The sequence below is a fragment of the Narcine bancroftii genome, chromosome 1, assembly GCF_036971445.1.
Source record: "Narcine bancroftii isolate sNarBan1 chromosome 1, sNarBan1.hap1, whole genome shotgun sequence".
Classification (NCBI taxonomy): Eukaryota; Metazoa; Chordata; class Chondrichthyes; order Torpediniformes; family Narcinidae; genus Narcine; species Narcine bancroftii.
This window is the reverse complement of record NC_091469.1, coordinates 153,667,918-153,683,989: the sequence shown is the minus strand read 5'-3', so window position 1 is coordinate 153,683,989 and position 16,072 is coordinate 153,667,918.

The following is a 16,072-nucleotide window of genomic DNA, read 5'->3' as shown; positions in this document are numbered from 1 at the left end:
AGTGAATGGCAAAGTATATTCAAGGGGACAAATTGACTTTTTACTGCCAATTCTTCATTGATAAGAAAAAGAAAACATATACTGTATAATCCTCAGTAAATTGATCTACTTCAAATTTGGATCAAAAGTAACTGAATTGTTCACCTCTGGCACAGAGAAATTGATAGTTAGCATATTTGGTGTATTCTTGTTGCACACAGATCTTAAGATAGAGCTACTCTATTATCCAAACGTGAATAATTTTAGAATTGTTTTCTGGATAGGGCATTTTATCAACATTTTTGATCCATCACTGATCATAACCTCTTCGTGCTGCTACCTTGGAAGAAACCTAAAGAGTAGTACTTCCAAGTTCAAGAACAGTTTTTATCCAATAGAAATCATGCTCTTGAACCTCCCCTCACTGCAGTAATTATAAAATATTCAACACTACCATAAAGCCTGTCTGCAGTACAGTATTGTTATGGGTTATATTTTATATTATATAAATATATCCTTAAAAGAGAGAGATTGTGGGGGTTCAGCGTAGGTCAATTCACAAACAGAGTACTAAAAAATGCAAGAGCTTTGCTGAAGCCAGACATTCAGGCACCAATGATTTTTGCAAAGAATTTAAAAAGCAGGTGCAAATGAAAAGTCTGAGCTCAAGTGTTGATAAACATCTTTCAAGGATTGAGTTTGAAGTCTTGGGAGGAGGTTTGGTTTTTATGGGGGTGGGGGGGAGGAGAAGTGAGAAAGAGAGAGAGAGAAAGACATCAGTTCTGCTTTTGAGGCTATAACATGGCAAGCTGGCAGGCTTGTAGAAAATCCCATTTTGAAGACTGGTTGTGAGTTCGGAGTTCAGCCAGTTAAAAACCCTTCTAGTCCTTACTAGAGGAAATGGGTGGCTAGAGTGTTTCTCATAAAATAAGGGAAACAAGAGGAACTCTGGCATGACCTGGAAGAAGAGGTTATCATTTGGAAAACCCAGAATGGGGCAAGTTGAGAATGAAGAGAATGATAGGAGGAAATCAGTTTGTGTGTACAGCAAGCAGCAAATATCTCTCTGAAACCAACAAGAACCTTCCTGAGCAGTAATGATTTATCTTTAAGCACCAGAGCCTGGCGAAAATTCATAAATGTTAAATTCTGAGCACAGTGTAAGAATTGCCTGATACCATTGAACTTGGAGAAGTGAGAAGTGAACGACTAGACTATTCAAGCAAAGAACTTTCTTGAACATATACACATTACATACATGAGGGCTTAGAATTAGAAGGGGGTTAAGTTAAGTTAATAGTAATTCAAGTTTGATCCTGTTTTCACGTTTAAAGATTATTAAAAGCAATTTTTGTTTAAGTAACAATTTGTCTTGGTGAATTTCTATTGCTGCTGGGCTTGTAACAATTATAATAAAACACACCAAAATGCTGGATGAGTTCAGCCAGTCATTGAGCATTCATAAAGACAAAGCTTTATTGTGATGTTTTGGGCCTGAGCCCTTTGTCAAGGAATAAGCAGAATAGGAAAAAGAAAGGGAAATCTCAAAATAGGGACACTGCTGACTGGGGGGAGGAGTCCAGACCAACAAAGGTGTTAATTTGATAAAAGGAGAGAATCGATCATGTCTGTGTGGAAAGGAGACAGGGAAAAGGAAGAGAGACAGATCTGGGGGAAGGCAACAGGAAGAAGTGGAGGGTTTAAAACAAAAGCCAGAGATGTCAATATTAATGCCGCCAGTTGGAGGGTGTCCATCTAATTTGTGGGTGGTCTCAGTCTGGCAGTGCATGAAACCATGGATGGACATGTCAACAAGGGAATAAGATGGGGAACTGAATTGGATGGCCTCTGGGAGATCCATGCTCTTACAGTGAAAAAGCCGAGGTGCTCCACAAAGCCATCTCCCAGTCTGTACCCAGTCTCTCTGATGTGGAGGAGACGGCTCCAATGGGAGCAGCAGATGACTCCTACAGATACGCTGCTTCACTTGGAAGGATCGTTTGGAGCCCCAAATGGTGGCAAGGGAGAACGAATGGGCACAAGTCGAGCATCTGCAGTACTGTAATGCCATTTTTTTCCCCTTGCATGATGGCAACAGTGAATGTTATCTATCAATCTTTTGTATCTATTATTTTTTTTTATGCATACGACTGCAGTTTTTAAACCATGTACCTGTTAAGAATTTTGGTGCATATGCAGATTCTAGAATATATATGGCAATAAATTCAGGATCATTATTAGCAAAAGCAAAAGAGATTTTTTCCTTGGTTAAGGGAGTGAACTAGAAGGACACCGGCTTAAAATCCCTGACAAGAAAAATAAATTAGCAAAAAAGGAATTATAATCAGTAAAACATTGCCTGAAGCGTTGGTGGAAGATAGGTTAATTTTGTCTTTTAAAAGAGCTGGCCAAATCCTTGTGCAAAAAAAAAAAAACAAACAATTTGTAGGACCATGAATGTCAAATGAGCTGGACTGGCTGAAAGGACTTCTCAGTTGTAACAATTTTAACATTCACCTCAGGATGATGGAATATCTATGGAAAATTGATTCTGAACTGTGTAACTGAATCTCTATTATTGAAGATGAGAGATGGCCTAATGTATAGATCCAGGCAACTTGATTACATTTGCCCTACATGGCAAAGTCAAGTTCACAATTACCATTATGTAGAGTCTCGAGGCTTAAGTATTTAGCCTTTCAGTTCAAACTAATCCTTCTACCTATAATAAATTGAATTAATTTATTTGGTTTATCCAAAGACCTGAGAAGCTGAAAAGACCCAATAAACAATAAAACCTCACTTTAAAAGTTATTTATGTACAAAACATGTTTCCTGAAGTGATCATTTGCATGTGTCATGAGCCCAGAGGACCCCAAAACCCAGCAGCAATAGATATTCACCAAGACAAATGGTTTCTTAAACAAAATTTGCTTTTAATTTTCTTTAAACATGAAAACAGGATCAAACTATCTTATTGCTACTAACTTAGCCCTCTTCTAATTCTAAGCGCACACGTATGCAAGTTCAGAAAAGTTCTTTGGTTCACAGTCCAATCTCACTTCTCAAGTTCACCCAAGTTCACTGGTTGCAGGCAATTCTTAGACTGTGCACAGAATTTAATGTTTCTGAATTTCACCAGGCTTTGGTGCTCAAGGTAAATGGTTACCACTCAGGAAGGTTTTTGTCGATTTTCAGAGAGAGAATTGTTGTTTGCTGGACACAAACTCTTCAAAATGGGGTTTTCCACAATCTTGCCAGCTTGTCCTGTTCCAGTCCCAGCTGCTGCTGCTGAACTGTAGAACTGAATTCTTTCTCACTCAGAAAAAAAACCGGTTTCATCTTCTCTGCTTGCAAAACCACATGACCCTCTTAGAACGGCAAACTGCACTCAGACAGCCTGTAGCTCTGGACCTAATCCACTGAGTTCTTTCATCTGTTGCTTTCCAAAACAACAATCCATTTGTAGTCTCTATAGGCACTCCCCAAAGCTTTTGCAAAGGCACTTGGAGCCGGCCTGTCTGGCTTGAGCAGAGCTCCAGTATTTCAAATTAGATCGGTCTTGAAGTGTTTGTATGTGACCTACACTTAAAAAAAACCTGCCACAATTTTCCTCCTTTAAAGCAATATAATACAACATGGAAAATGGTCCTTTGGCCATTTTGGCCAGAAACAGGCCTTTCTGCCCATTTAGTCTGTGTCAAACTATTATTCCACTAGTCCCATTGACCTGAACCCAGACTATAGGCTTCCACACCCATCCCATGTACCTATCCAATCTTCTCAAACATTGGCATTGAACCCAAATTCATCACTTCTGTTGGCAGATCATTCCACAGTCACACCAGCCCCGAGTGAAGTACCTTTTAAACATTGTAATTATACCTCTGGCAGTTCTTTCCACGTATCCACCACAATCTGTGCAGACAGGCTTGACAGTCTTAAATCTTTCCCCTCTTTGCTTCAATCTACTTCCTTCAGTTTTATACTCCCCATATAACAAGTTCAAGACTTTGGCTATTTTGAAAACATCTGCCATGATCAATTGCAACAGATTTGTATTAATCTTTAAAGTTAAAATCTTTAGTTATAAAATATAAAGTTATAGAGTCAAATATCCAATAGTGAGGGAATTGTGGGATGATTCTGGGTTACAAAGACACCACAGACCTTTACATACACAAGTCAGCATCTGGAAAGCAGAGTCATAAAGCTGAAGAAGTGTTCTTAATTGAAACTCGAGTACCATGTGTGGTTCTTAAAAGCATTTTTGTGTACAATCAGCACCAAACTAGCAGCGGTTTCAAAATTAACGTGACATGTGCTGGACTTTCTGGACTCATAAATCACTTAAGCCTCTTGGAACAGAGAGGAGATCAGGTTTGTATGGATATGGAGTGGTTCTGAAGAAAGGCAAAAGGTTCTGCAGAAATGAAACTAAAACCTTGGTGATGTCACGTTACAGGATGACAGAGAACCATAAAATGAAGGAAGAGAGACATTTCGGACAACACTGAAGAAAAATTACTTTCCTGTGAAAAGGCAGGATTGAAACAGTAGAGACTACTGGAAAGAGAGGGAGATGCTGTTCTGTATTGTATCATCCTTATCATAGGAGATACCGAACATAAGTGGCTTTTAAATAAGTATAGCTGCATGCTACTCGACACACCCAGACACACCCAGACACAGTATAGTCAAGTTAAGCTCTGAATTTTATTAGGGCTCAGGCCCGACTTTTATACTTGCACTGTTCCTGACATGGCCCCCCCCCCTTTGACTGATGTCACAACATGCTTAACAAAAGCAGGTTTCCCGAATGCCCTTCTTCCTCGCATGCTGTCCCTGTCTGTTGGGTGTGCAAGGTCTAAGTTGCCCTTACCATTCACTCGCCGGTTCACTTGTTGGGGTCAGTGCCACTGCGCGGGCTGCTGGCCTTTGGCTGTGCTCACCACCCAGAGCGCAGCTCAATCGCTGCCGTGGCAGGCCACCACACAAGACCATTTCTGACTACTCTTTTAAGAGGAAGCAGCCTAATTTTTGTCCAGAAGATGGTCATTCCTGTTTGAGAAAGAAATCGGGAAGATCATAGTTCCACAACCCTAACAAGATGGGGAAAGCTTGCAAAAAAAAAATCGTAAAAAGAAATATCTCTCTGAAAGACAACTCATCAAGAGACTTGTGAGTTTAAAGATAGCTGAAAATATAATGCTTATAATTACTTTTGAGCTGCAATTTGAAAATCTCTTCAACAAGATGTTTGAAACTGGATTTTAAAACTGACTTTCAGAATCAAGCCTAAACTGTAATGTTTTGTGTGCAGTTGTGTTTCAGATAAAGTTTAGAGATAATTTAATAAAAACTATTGTTTTGAATTCACCATTGTCTGGCGAATTTTCCATTGCCGTTCCCTTGTTAGAACTAATAAGGTTTGCTAGTTTGTAACCTATATCCTCTTGGTTATTTCATTCATAGGACACAATTTCTACACCAAAAACCATGCTGATTACTTCTAATCAGTCCTTGCCTTTCCAAATGCTGATAGATCCCATCTCTCAGAATCCCCTCCATTAACTTTCCCATCATCCCAAGTCTTTGCACCCCTTCTGAAATAAAACTAACATGAGCCAACATTCAGTCTCATCTATGGCTAATGATAATAAAATTCTGCCAAGCTTACAATTTGAATGAGGGAGGATATCACTGAAACCTATTGAATACTGAAAGACTGGATAGAGTGGACGTGGAGAAGACATTTCCTACAGTTGTGGGGGGGGGGGGGGTAGGAACTGAGACGAGAGGGTACAGCCTCAGAATACAGAAACATCCCTTTAGGTTAAAAGCCCAACATATTTTATTTGTCTACTTGGAGTTTAATCTCAAATTTTATGAGGTGAAATGAACCACAGAACATTACCATCCTCCGTTCTGCAATAATTATTAATCTACTCCTCAACAATCAGAGTTAAACAAGAAAATCTGCAGATGATGGGGTCGAGAACAATACGTAAGTGTGCTGGAGAAACTTAACAGGTCATGCGCATCCATAGGAAGTCAAACATAATCAACATTTTAGGTCTGAGCAAATCTTGACCAAGGGTTCAGACCCAAAACAGTCAGCACTTTTGTCCACAACAATTTAAACCTTCCCAAATTCACACTCAAAACCCTCTATTTCACTTACATCCATGTATTTATCCAAGAATCTTTAAATGTCTCATTATACTAGCCTCTACCACAACCCCCAACTGCCAATCAGCCAATGCTTGACTCATGCTAGTATCTTGCTTGTAATTCCATTGGCTCCCATCACTGCTGGTCGTTTCCCCAAACATGTTTGGATGCACTTCTTTGTAGTCTCATGGCTCTAGCATTGTTAAAATACAGAAAATGCTATGAATATTAATGATCTGTGTGGAGTTAGGCAATGTAATGCTTCAGGGAATCAATTAACCATTGACTTAGTTCCAATGTAAGTTCATTAACCTGAAACGTTAGCAAACAATGAACTGCTGGAGGAACTCTGAATGAGGTGGGGAGAGGTGTTAGGTACCATCCATGGGTAGAAATGGTCAATGTTTTGGCTCGGGACACTTTATCAAGATAGGTAAAAAAGGCGATGTTCATAAATAAAGGGAAAGTAGCTGGCAGAAGAGGCCAGAGGTGATGGGGTTTCAGACAGAAGGTGTGGGAGCCATTAGAAAAAACCATTAGAGAGGAAAAAAGGGACAGAAGAAGAGATGGAAACAGTAGAAATAGTTGAGGATGTGGGCTATATAAATTAGACAAGTCAATGTTCATACTATTAGATGTTTGCTTCCCCTCAAGCTTGTTTGTCTTCTCTATGGTAATGGATGAGGCCTAGGATAGATAGACACATCTTTGTAGGAATGATTGAGCAATTAAAATGGTTGGCTCCAGAAAGCACAAGTTTACATTCATAGAGCAATAACTGTTCAGGCTTTTTCAGGTGCATTCTATGCTAAGAATGCACCTGAAACAGAAGAAGCGGCCCTTTGAATCCCCGTTCAGGTGGCAGTGTTGAAAGCGCAATGCTGGCCACCTGAAGGACACATCTGCACAGGATGAGGCTCTGAGCACACTCCGGCTCCTGACCCTTTAACATCTGCTTTCAGTCAGCTGCATTCAGGTGGATGGGGGAGCCACTGAGCTGAGTGGATTATCCCTCTCGGAGGAGGGTTACGTACCTCGCCTCAAGAGCGCTTCCTGCACATTCAGGTGGCCTCAAAACAGCTGCATATTGCCTAAACATGCAGCTTTACATGTGGGGCAATTGGCCACCTGAAAGTGCCTTTAGTTGATTGGTTCGTCTGATGTATATGTGAAGCTCTGCCTCATCTGGAAGGTATGGTAATGGCCCTAGATGGAAATGAGGGAAAAAGTGCAAGGACAGTTTTGCACGTTCTGCAGTTAAGGCAGAAAGTGCTTAAGGGGATGGAAGAGTGGGTGAACTTGGGATTCTTGTTGACACTTTTCCTTGGGAAAAGTGGATGGGGCTAGAGAGGGAAAGATGTGGCTGGTAGTGGGATTACGCTGAAGTTGGCACAAGTTTTGGAGGATAATGTTGGATTCAACCACAGCTTTTGGGTTTCTCGATATGTAATAAAATGCTCAGAATATTTGAAATTGCATTGTACTGCTCAACTTGGCACTTGGAAGAACAAATATTTTTGTATACTTTTTAACAAAAGAAATGAGAACTCCTTAAGGTAATACACAAAAGTGCAGTCAAAACTCAGCAGGTCATATAACATCCATAGGAAGTAAATTGCAGTCAATATTTTGGGCCAGAGCCTTTCATCAAGAATGTGTAAAATCTGAAAATGTCTAAATAAAAAGGTGGTGGGAGGAGATGAGGCAGGGAGGGGCAACATGTGCCTGGAGATAGGGAAGGTCTTAAAGGAAACCTTTGGCTTAGTGTTCACCAGGGTAAGGCACTGGTGAGGCCTCACTTGGAGTATGAGGTACAGTTTTGGGCTCCTTATTTAAGAAAGGATGTGCCAGCATTAGAGAGAGTCCAAAGAAAATTCACAAGAATGATTCCTGAAATAAAGGGATTTGCATAGGAGAAATGTTTGACACCTCTTATACTGTACTCCTTGGAGTTCAGAAACATTTTGAATGTTAAAATGATTGCATGGAGTAGATGTTGCAAAGCTATTTTGCATGGAAAGGGAGTCTAGGACAACAGGGCACAACTTCAGGATTGAAAGGCACCGATTTAAAACAGATGTGGGGGAAAAGAAATTTCATCAGAGGGTGAACATCCGGAATTTGCTCCCATGGGCGGCTGTGGGAGACCAAGTTATTGGGTGTACTTAAAGCCAAGATATGCATCTTAATAGTCTGGATATCAAAGGTTATGGGGAGAAGCCATGTGAATGGGGTTGAGTGGGAGAATGGACCTGCTCATGATGGAATGGAAGAGAGGACTCGATGGGCTGAATGGACTACTTGTGCTCAAGTTCACATATTTCCTTTCGTAAAATGTTGAATTTGTACGGTTGAGAAGGCACTGAGACTTTGTCAAGCGTTTAAATTCCAAATTTCTGCTTTTCATTAAATGAGTCATCTTATTGTAATAACCAAAGTACATTAATCATTTTTTGGTTACCGGGAAAAGTTTTGCAGAATCATCATTAGTGCCATGCAAACCTGCAATAATTTAAACCACTAAATATGAATGTCAGCAAAACCAAGGAGATGATTGTGAACTTTAGAAGGAAGTCAGGGGAACATGACCTAGTCCTCATCGAGGGCTCAGTGGTGGAGAGAGTCAAGAGCTTCAAATTCTTGGGTGTCAACATCTCCGAGGATCTGTCCTGGAACCTCCATGTTGATTCAATCACAAAGGCAGCTCGCCAGCAGATATACTTTGTGAGGTATCTGAGGAGATTCGGTCTGTCACCAAAGACAATATGTACTGTGGAGAGCATTCTCACTGGTTGCATCGCTGGCTGGTATAGAGGGGCCAACTCTCTGGACAATAATAAATTCCAGAGCCAGAGGGTCGTTAACTCAGCATGTGACATCACAGGCACCAGACCTCACTCCATCGAGAACATCTACACGTGGCAGTGTCTTAATAAAGCAGCCTCTATCTTCAAAGACCCCCACCATCCAGGCCCTGCTCTCCATCGAGAACATCTACACGTGGCAGTGTCTTAAAAAAGCAGCCTCTATCTTCAAAGACCCCCACCATCCAGGCCCTGCTCTCCATCGAGAACATCTACCCGTGGCAGTGTCTTAAAAAAGCAGCCTCTATCTTCAAAGACCCCCACCATCCAGGCCCTGCTCTCCATCGAGAACATCTACCCGTGGCAGTGTCTTAAAAAAGCAGCCTCTATCTTCAAAGACCCCCACCATCCAGGCCCTGCTCTCCATCGAGAACATCTACCCGTGGCAGTGTCTTAAAAAAGCAGCCTCTATCTTCAAAGACCCCCACCATCCAGGCCCTGCTCTCCATCGAGAACATCTACCCGTGGCAGTGTCTTAAAAAAGCAGCCTCTATCTTCAAAGAAACCCACCATCCAGGCCCTGCTCTCCATCGAGAACATCTACACGTGGCAGTGTCTTAAAAAAGCAGCCTCTATCTACAAAGACCCCCACCATCCAGGCCCTGCTCTCCATCGAGAACATCGTGGCAGTTTCTTAAAAAAGCAGCCTCTATCTTCAAAGACCCCCACCATCCAGGCCCTGCTCTCCATCGAGAACATCTACCCGTGGCAGTGTCTTAAAAAAGCAGCCTCTATCTTCAAAGACCCCCACCATCCAGGCCCTGCTCTCCATCGAGAACATCTACCCCTGGCAGTGTCTTAAAAAAGCAGCCTCTATCTTCAAAGACCCCCACCATCCAGGCCCTGCTCTCCATCGAGGACATCTACCCGTGGCAGTGTCTTAAAAAAGCAGCCTCTATCTTCAAAGACCCCCACCATCCAGGCCCTGCTCTCCATCGAGAACATCTACCCGTGGCAGTGTCTTAAAAAAGCAGCCTCTATCTTCAAAGACCCCCACCATCCAGGCCCTGCTCTCCATCGAGAACATCTACCCGTGGCAGTGTCTTAAAAAAGCAGCCTCTATCTTCAAAGACCCCCACCATCCAGGCCCTGCTCTCCATCGAGAACATCTACCCGTGGCAGTGTCTTAAAAAAGCAGCCTCTTTCTTCAAAGACCCCCACCATCCAGGCCCTGCTCTCCATCGAGAACATCTACCCGTGGCAGTGTCTTAAAAAAGCAGCCTCTATCTTCAAAGACCCCCACCATCCAGGCCCTGCTCTCCATCGAGAACATCTACCCGTGGCAGTGTCTTAAAAAAGCAGCCTCTATCTTCAAAGACCCCCACCATCCAGGCCCTGCTCTCCATCGAGAACATCTACCCGTGGCAGTGTCTTAAAAAAGCAGCCTCTATCTTCAAAGACCCCCACCATCCAGGCCCTGCTCTCCATCGAGAACATCTACCCGTGGCAGTGTCTTAAAAAAGCAGCCTCTATCTTCAAAGACCCCCACCATCCAGGCCCTGCTCTCCATCGAGAACATCTACCCGTGGCAGTGTCTTAAAAAAACAGCCTCTATCTTCAAAGACCCCCACCATCCAGGCCCTGCTCTCCATCGAGAACATCTACCACTGGCAGTGACTTAAAAAAGCAGCCTCTATCTTCAAAGACCCCCACCATCCAGGCCCTGCTCTCCATCGAGAACATCTACCCCTGGCAGTGTCTTAAAAAAGCAGCCTCTATCTTCAAAGACCCCCACCATCCAGGCCCTGCTCTCCATCGAGAACATCTACCCGTGGCAGTGTCTTAAAAAAGCAGCCTCTATCTTCAAAGACCCCCACCATCCAGGCCCTGCTCTCCATCGAGAACATCTACCCGTGGCAGTGACTTAAAAAAGCAGCCTCTATCTTCAAAGACCCCCACCATCCAGGCCCTGCTCTCCATCGAGAACATCTACCCGTGGCAGTGTCTTAAAAAAGCAGCCTCTATCTTCAAAGACCCCCACCATCCAGGCCCTGCTCTCCATCGAGAACATCTACCCCTGGCAGTGTCTTAAAAAAGCAGCCTCTATCTTCAAAGACCCCCACCATCCAGGCCCTGCTCTCCATCGAGAACATCTACCCGTGGCAGTGTCTTAAAAAAGCAGCCTCTATCTTCAAAGACCCCCACCATCCAGGCCCTGCTCTCCATCGAGAACATCTACCTGTGGCAGTGTCTTAAAAAAGCAGCCTCTATCTTCAAAGACCCCCACCATCCAGGCCCTGCTCTCCATCGAGAACATCTACCCGTGGCAGTGTCTTAAAAAAGCAGCCTCTATCTTCAAAGACCCCCACCATCCAGGCCCTGCTCTCCATCGAGAACATCTACCCGTGGCAGTGTCTTAAAAAAGCAGCCTCTATCTTCAAAGACCCCCACCATCCAGGCCCTGCTCTCCATCGAGAACATCTACCCGTGGCAGTGTCTTAAAAAAGCAGCCTCTATCTTCAAAGACCCCCACCATCCAGGCCCTGCTCTCCATCGAGAACATCTACCCGTGGCAGTGTCTTAAAAAAGCAGCCTCTATCTTCAAAGACCCCCACCATCCAGGCCCTGCTCTCCATCGAGAACATCTACCCCTGGCAGTGTCTTAAAAAAGCAGCCTCTATCTTCAAAGACCCCCACCATCCAGGCCCTGCTCTCCATCGAGAACATCTACCCGTGGCAGTGTCTTAAAAAAGCAGCCTCTATCTTCAAAGACCCCCACCATCCAGGCCCTGCTCTCCATCGAGAACATCTACCCGTGGCAGTGTCTTAAAAAAGCAGCCTCTATCTTCAAAGACCCCCACCATCCAGGCCCTGCTCTCCATCGAGAACATCTACCCGTGGCAGTGTCTTAAAAAAGCAGCCTCTATCTTCAAAGACCCCCACCATCCAGGCCCTGCTCTCCATCGAGAACATCTACCCGTGGCAGAGTCTTAAAAAAGCAGCCTCTATCTTGAAAGACCCCCACCATCCAGGCCCTGCTCTCCATCGAGAACATCTACCCGTGGCAGTGTCTTAAAAAAGCAGCCTCTATCTTCAAAGACCCCCACCATCCAGGCCCTGCTCTCCATCGAGAACATCTACCCGTGGCAGTGTCTTAAAAAAGCAGCCTCTATCTTCAAAGACCCCCACCATCCAGGTCCTGCTCTCTTCACTCCCTAACATCGGAAAAAATGTACGGGAGCCTAAAAAAGAGGACTCAGCAGCGCAAGGACAGCTTCTTCAGATTCCTGAATAATCAATGAACCCAAGACATTGCCTTACTTTTCATACACTATTATTTAAAAATTTTTTTTTTTGGTAATATTGTAAGGTGATTATAATACGATTGTTTACTCTGTGTCGCTGCTGCAAAACACCGAATTTCATGGCTTGTTCATGACAATAGATCCTGAAGATTAGACCAGTTGCAGTGTCCACACCACTATGGCCTGCCTCAATAACTATGCAGATTTCTCAAAATGAGCTTCAAACGTTCATTTGCATATTCACAACTAGCGGTGGCACTCAGGGTTGTCATCAAGCCAAATCCCATTGTGCATAGAGTTTTCATAAAACATTTGCTTCTACATCATTTATAGCAAAGTTCCATCTCTGGTATTAATAGGATCTGTACTATCAATTCAAATTTCACTCGTGGAACTCTAGCACAGGCAACCTTATAAAACATACACAGTCCAAATACATAGTAATATCCATCACCAGTTATGATAACTGGATATCATTTAAATATATATTCATGTGCATACAGTAAATTTTGCACAACGAGAACAGCAAAAAAATCACATGAAAAATGTCAATGAGTGAAGCTCAGCAGGATATTGGTTGCCCCTTGTGCTCAAATTATCACAAAAAATAACATCACAGACAAGTTCTCCAAGAGGTTAAGGCAGCAAAGAGTATGTTGGTCTTCATTACAAAGCGTCAAACTTTAAATAAGGAGGTATAGAATACAGGGGAGTTTGGATCTCCTTGCCTATAAAAAAAGATCCAGTAGCCTTGGAAGCATTCTAAAGGAGACTCACCAGGCTAATTTTTTTTCAGATGAAGGGATTCTCCAATGAAGAGAGGCTGCAGTTTCATTTTTTATCCCGAGAAAAATGAGGGGCCTACTTATTCAAAGATACAAGATCGTAAGGATATTGACAAGCTGCACGCCCACATTTCCAGTGGTGGTAGAAATCACTAAAAGGAGACATTTTCTCTCAAAGGGTACAAAATCTGTGGAATGCTATGACATCTTTGGCTTGGCCTCGCGGACGAAGATTTATGGAGGGGGTAAAAAGTCCACGTCAGCTGCAGGCTCCTTTGTGGCTGACAAGTCCGATGCGGGACAGGCAGACACGGTTGCAGGGGAAAATTGGTTGGTTGGGGTTGGGTGTTGGGTTTTTCCTCCTTTGCCTTTTGACATAAGTCTTTAAGAATTCCAGTGAACTGCTTCAAGAAAAAATATAAACCACAATTCTTTTTTTGAGAGAGTTCAAATATTAAATTATTTTGCAATGGCACACTTCTAACGACCATAGGGACCCCAAATCCTTGTCTTCACAACAGGATACAGAACATGGCAGACAGTAGGGTATATTGTTAAAACAGAGATGATCTTAAGCACCATCAACAACTTAAGCAGAGCATTTAGTTTTGTGGCGGCACACTCGTTCAGGGCGAACCGGCCCCGCTTGTAACGCCACGTGGTGGGGCAGCCCTGGAAAGATGGCGCCTTCGGGGGTTTCTTCCGCAGTCGAATCTCCCGTGTGAGGTGCACCCCAGGCAGCTTCTGTGATGTCATCACACAGGGTGACTGAGCCAGCGCTGCCCTTAAAGGGGCACACACCAAATTAAAATAAAACAGTCATTAACGACCCTCAACGTGGTGGCTGTGTTTCTTTCATTTCTCACACCGCCACAGTTTCACCAAATATTATCCAGCATCTGTTGCAGATACTTTTGATATTTCCTCTGCTTTTACAAACTTTATATATTTTTTTAAAAACTTGTGTAATGTCTTCATAAAATTTCCCAGATATATCAAAACCATCTCAAAATTTGACAGCATGCCACAAAGGAGGTTAGGGCAGTGGTTCTCAACCATTTTTCCCCCCCACTCACATCCAATGTCATAGGTAATCTGTAGTTATTAAAGGAGTGGGAAAAGCTTGAGAACCACTGGGTTAGGGGAACAGACTAAAATCTTGGTCAGAAAAGATATTTCAAGAGTGCCTTAATAAATATACAGAGAGCCAGAAAGTTAGCAAGTTAATTCACAAGCTTAGGACCACAGTAGTGAAAGATGTGGCTACCAATGGTAGAGTGAAAACCTTCTGGAATCAGGAGGGAATGGAAGGATTGCACATATTTTAGAGGGTCACAGAATTTGAGGAGAATTAGGGTGAGGGAGAGGCAATGCTTAAGTTATGAAAATCATGGCCAAGAACTTCATGTCTGGAGATATTGCTGGTCTGAAAGCCAACAGGTCAGAAAATAAAGGGGCAACAGGCAGATAAAAGTGGGAGAACTAGAAAAAAGGTTCCTCAGAAATGCTGCAAGTAAAATCAGGGAGACAATCCAGTACTGTAGTCGAATAGCTATTAAATCTAGAAGTTATAAAAAGCACAGGTAATGATTTCAGATGAGCTGAGGAAAGACTAAAGTCAAGGATGTGGAAATTGGTGGCCATAAAGAATACATGTAGACGTGGTGCAGAGACATTAAATAGCGTCAAAAAGGATATTCAGGCTGCAAGTTATAGGACCATAGAACACTATAACACAGAAACAGGTCCCTTCAGCCCCTATAGTTTGTTCCAAACAAATTTTTTGCCTAGTCCCACTGATCTGCACCAGATCAGTGCATAGACCCACCACCCCCCCAACTCCGCAAACCTCTCCCATCCACATAACTGTCCAAATTCTCCTTAAATGTTAAAATCAAGCACGCATTCATTCTACATTCCACCATTCTCTGTGAAAACGATCCCCTTAAACTTTTCCCCTTTCACTATAAACCTATGTCCTCTGTTTGTATTTGACCCACCCTCAGTGGGAAAAACCCTATCTCTATTTACTCTGTCTATCCCCTCCCCATTCTTCTACAGTCCAAGAAATAAAGTCATAACCTGTTTAACCTTTCCCCATAACTCAGTTCCTGAAGTCCAAGCAACATCCCTGTGAATCCTCTCTGCACTCTTTCCATCTTATTGATATCTTTCCTGTAGTTAGGTGACAAAACTGCACACAACACTCCAAATTTGGCCTCACCAATGTCTTATACAACCTCACCATAACATCACAACTCCTGTACTCAATACTTGATTTATGACAATCAATATGTCCAAAAGCTCTCTTTACAACCCTATCCATCTGTGACACCATTTTCAAGGAGCTATGGATCTGTACTCCCAGGTCCTTCTGTTTTTAATCACATTCCTCAGAGCCCTACCATTTCCTCAGTTTGTCCTTCCAAAATGCAACACCTCACATTAAATTCCATCTGCCATTTTTCCAGCTGGTCCAGATCCCTTCTCAAGCTTTGAAAACCTTCTTCGCTGTCCACAACGTCTCCAATTGTGACCTTACACAATTTCTGCAGATGTCAAGGAAAGTGCATGAGCTGATGCTGAGGTAAGGGGAGATTAAAATATTTTCTGTACTGACTCACTGGTTTTTATTTTGGATATTGTGCATTGTTCACAAAGCTTTCATTTATTGCCTACTCAAGTTTATCTGCACAACGAGCAATGTTTGTTCAGTAAAAGAGTCCAAGCTTGATGCTTTGAAGTGAAACAAAAGCCAGGACAGACAAAGATGACCTTCCTCCTCCTGGACACCTCGTTCCGGTCTTCTACTTGCTCTGGCCCTTTACATTTCCAACTGTCACATGACATCAACCATACAGAGTTCACTACTCCACTCATTCATTCCAATTTCACCCATCCAACACATGGCCTTCCACTCCCTCTGTACCAATCCGAACCTCACCATCAAACCTGTAGACAAGGGTGGCACTGTTGTGGTCTGGTGCAATGACCTTTATCGGGCTGAAGCCAAACAACTCTCAGA